This window comes from Lycium ferocissimum, chromosome 4 (assembly GCF_029784015.1).
Source record: "Lycium ferocissimum isolate CSIRO_LF1 chromosome 4, AGI_CSIRO_Lferr_CH_V1, whole genome shotgun sequence".
Taxonomy (NCBI): domain Eukaryota; kingdom Viridiplantae; phylum Streptophyta; class Magnoliopsida; order Solanales; family Solanaceae; genus Lycium; species Lycium ferocissimum.
In genome coordinates, this window is record NC_081345.1 from 74,316,241 (window position 1) to 74,321,101 (window position 4,861).

The following is a 4,861-nucleotide window of genomic DNA, read 5'->3' on the forward strand; positions in this document are numbered from 1 at the left end:
TGTTCAGTATGGTTCAGATACGTGTTTAGGGGTGTTTGGTCACTAGAGGTCAGACACTCATCACGACTCATCGGTTTGGGTCGTGACATAATGATTATAATGATGATGATGATTTTTTCATTCCTAGAGATACCAAAGCTTATAGTTCTTGATGATCTTATGATATTATTGAGCTTGTTCCATGATTATTGATTGTCCTCATTGTTGTTGGTCTCACCTTATGGTAGTTATTCTTTCAAGGTGGGATATAGCGATGATGATGATTCCATAACGACATATCAAAGGCTACCGACCTTACATCACTCCGATAGATTTATAGCTTTTGTTTGGGTTCTCATACATGCTTTATATATATGTATGTATTTGCTCACACCGCGCCGCGCTATAGTCGGTCGGGCAGGCACGTAGATGTGCGCACCACTGCAGTGGGTAGATTATAATGTTACCCTGGACGCAGGATGATAAGATATATGGATCGGGCTGCACGTTCCGTAACAATAAATATATACATGTATGTATGAAAAATGTTATTTAAAAAAAAAAAAAAAACTAAGCATGCATGAGAGGCATCCAGATGTATAGGTTATATCTCTTATCTCATGTTACTTTCCATATCTTTATTATGTTCTTATTCATGCTTTACATACTCAGTACATTATTCGTATGGACGTCCTTTTCTTTGGTGGATCTTTGCGTTCATGCCCACAGGTAGGCAGGGAGATAGATCAGATCCCTAGGTGCTTTATCAGCAGTTACACAGGAGCACTCCGCTTGCTTCGGGGCTATAGTCTATGGTATTATTCTTTTGTGTACATATTTGGGCACAACGGGGTCCTGTCCCATCTTTATGATGCTATACACTCCTTGTAGAGGCTCGTAGACATATATGTATAGTAGATGTTCCATATCCTTACCTATTCATATTTTTGTATATCATTTTTGGCAGCCTTGTCGGCTTGTATATATGGGCATAGCTAATGTGTTTATATAGACGTGCATATGTTCGATGGAACTAGTGTCTTTTCCGTTTGTGGTAATTATAAGTTAGCCATGTGGCTCACCTAGATATGATTATGAGAGGTATGTTAAGAGGTGCTCGGTAGGTTAGCTCCGGGTGCCCATCATGGCCCTCCGATTGGGCCGTGACAAAGTGGTATCAGAGCAGTTCGTCCTAGGGTGTGTCTACGAGCCGTGTCCAGTAGAGTCTTATTTATGGGTGTGAAGCACGCCACACATATAAACAGGAGGCTGCGGGGCATTTAATAATGATTGACCTTTCTTTCTCATCTTAGATCGTGCGATAGAGCCATGTTATGAGGATTCCTTTTTTCCTAACCATGTATTATGATTTCAGCGATTCCGGTGAAGAGAAAAGCTACAGCGGCCTAGAAGGGCAAGTCAGTGGCTGGAAGAAGAACTGAGCGGGTACATCTTAAATATATAGAGAAGGGCGAGTCCCAGAATGAGGTTCCATCTCGGGCCTCTCACACTCCGCCGGCTCCAGAGGAGCATGGAGGAGCCTCAGCTCGAGCTCCAGCACCCCCAGTTTTTTCACTGGATGCCTCAGGTCAGGAGATGAGGTAGGCTATTTAGTTATTAACCCAGTTAGTAGCCGCTCAGGCTCAGCGGCAAGGCACGGGCCATGGAGATAGAGCTGTTAGTGCTAGAGTCCGTGATTTCATTAGTTTGGACCCTCCAGAATTCTTTGGGTCAAAACTGGATGAGGACCCGCAAAACTTTATAGATGAAATGTTGAGGATATTGAGGGTAATGCATGCTTCTGATGTTGAATCAGTAGAGTTGGCCTCTTATAGATTGCGAGATGTGGCGGTTCATTTGTATAGTACCTGGGTGTCTTCTAGAGGGACAAATTCACCTCCATCGGTATGGAAAGAATTTGTGGATGCTTTTCTCTGACACTATTTTTCGACAGAAGTTCGACGGGCCAGAGCTGATAGATTCCTGAATATCAGAGTGGGGAACATGAGTGCCCGGGAGTATAGCCTTCATTTTAATTCCTTGGCTAGGTATGCTCCCGCTATGGTAGCTGAGATGGGGGATCGTGTCCACCGATTCGTGAGTGGTTTGGGGCCACATATTATTAATGATTATTTGACGGCCTCACGTCAGGATGGTATGGATATTTCTCATATTCAGGCCCATGCCCAGAATCTTGAGGAGCAACAACAGCAGCCAGGGAGTGAGCGTGTATATGATAGGGGTTATAGTAAGAGGGCCAGATCTTCAGGTGTTATTAGTGAGTTCAAACGGGGTCAGAGGCAGCAATATTCTAGGCACTCAGGCCAGTTAGCGGCTAAGGTACCCCCTTGATTTGTAGACAAGAGATTTGATCGTCCTATTTATTCCGGACCAAGTTAGAGTTCTAGAGTATCAGGTTCTCAGTATAGGGGCGCTTCAGGCCATATGAGGCCACCTGTACCATGATTTACTAAGTGTGGTAGGCTACATTCGGGACAGTGCCGCCTAGGTTCAGACGCTTGTTATGTCTGTGGTCAGCCAGGCCATATGGTGCATGACTGTCCATCGAGGGGTGGTAGAGGTATGGTCCAGCTTACAGGATCGACTGGTTCTTCATCATCTGTATGCCCTCCGGGGAAAAGCTCACAGATACCAGCAGGCCGTGGTAGAAGTAGAGGAGGAGCGTCCAGTACAAGTGGTCCTCAGCACCGCATTTATGCACTGGCTGGGCGATAGGATCTTGAGTCTTCCCCCGATATTGTCACAGGTATATTATCGGTATTATCTCATGATGTATATGCATTGACTGATCCAGATTCTGCGTTGTCATATGTTACTCCTTATGTTGCAGGTTGGTTTAGGGTAAAACCTGAGTCAATTAAACCTTTCGAAGTGTCTACACTCGTTGGTGACCTAGTGATAGCTAAACGGGTGTATAGAAATTGTGTGGTTGTAGTTTACGACCGCCATACCATCGCTGATTTGATTGAGTTAGATATGGTAGATTTGGATGTTATTATAGATATGCATTGGTTGGCTTCTTGTTATGCTAACGTTGATTGTAGGACAAAGGTGGTTCGGTTCTAGTTTCTAGGAGAACCAGTTCTAGAGTGGAAGGGTATTATAGCATCTCTGAGAGGTAGGTTTATTTCCTATCTCAAGTCAAGGAAGATGATCGCTAAGGGTTGTATTTACCATTTCGTCTGGTTCCAAATACTGAAGCAAAGTCGCCGACTCTTCAGTCTATCCCAGTAGTTAATGAGTTTTTGAATGTATTCCTAGATGCGCTTCCAGGTCTTCCACCAGAACGGGAGATTGATTTTGCCATTGATGTGCAGCCGAATACTAAGCCCATATCTATTCCTCCTTATATAATGGCTCCTGCAGAATTGAAAGAGTTGAAAGAGCAACTAAAGGATTTGCTTGAAAAGGCTTTATTAGGCCTAGTTCGTCGTCGTAGGGAGCACCTGTATTGTTTGTAAGGAAGAAAGATGTCTCCTTGTGAATGTGTATTGATTAGAGACGGCTGAATAAGGTGACGATCAAGAATAAATATCCGCTCTCAAGAATTGATGATTTATTTGATCACCTGCAGGGTGCTAAATGGATTTCGAAGACAGATCTTAGATCATGGTACCACCAGGTGAGAGTTAGAGAGAAGGACATTCCAAAGATAGCCTTCAGAACTATATATGGTTATTTTGAATTTCGAGTAATGTCGTTTGGGTTGACAAATGCACCAGTGGTATTCATGGATTTGATGAATAGTATATTCAAGCCTTTCTTTGACTCTTTCGTGATTGTATTTATCGATGATATCTTGCTATATTCTCGATCCGAGGCAGCGCATGCAAACCATTTATGTGTTATCCTTAGAATTCTTCAGGCCCGGAAGTTATATGCGAAGTTTTCTAAATGTGAGTTTCGGTTGAGTTCTGTGACTTTTCTGGGGCACATTATTTTAGCTGACGGTATTCGGGTGGATACCCAGAATATTGAAGCAGTGAAGACTTGGCCAAGGCCTACAACGCCTACTGAAGTTCTTAGTTTTCTGGGTCAGGTAGGTTATTACAGAAATTTTCTTCTATTTCTGCACCACTGACAAAGAAAACTCATAAATCAACTAAATTTCAATGGACGGATGCTTGTGAGTGCAGTTTTCAGGAGTTGAAGAACAAATTGACTTCGGTCCCGGTTCTGACACTTCCAGAAGGATCGGAGGGCTATGTTATTTATTGTGATGCCTCAGGCGTTGGGCTAGGTTGTGTATTAATGCAGCATGGCAAGGTTATAGCTTATGCTTCAAAGCAGTTACAGAAGCACAAGAAGAATTATCCAACACATGATCTAGAGTTAGCCGTGGTGATTCATGAATTGAAGATGTGGAGGCGCTATTTGCATGGCATTCATGTTGATATCTATACAGACCATAGGAGCCTCCAGCATATTTTCAAGCAGAAAGAGTTGAATTTACGGCAAGGGCGATGGTTGGAGCTATTGAAAGATTATGATGTTAGTATCTTATATCATCCTAGGAATGCGAACATCGTAGCCGATGCTCTTAGTCGTAGATCCATGGGTAGCCTATGTGATGTTCAACCGGAGAAGAGGGAATTAGCTTGTGAGCTTCAATAATTAGCTAGTTTGGGAGTTTGATTAATGGACTCGGGCAATACGGGAGTTACTATCCAGAATTCACTGTTTTTGTTTCGTCTCTAGTAGTAGAGGTGAAAGAGTGCCAATATGAGGATCCTATATTAATTCATTACAGAGATACACTTCCTCAAAAGAAAAATTCACCATTTGAGATTTCTGCAGATGGAGTTCTCAGATATCGAGGTAGATTATGTGTTCCCGATGTTGCAGGGTTACGTCGCTAGAT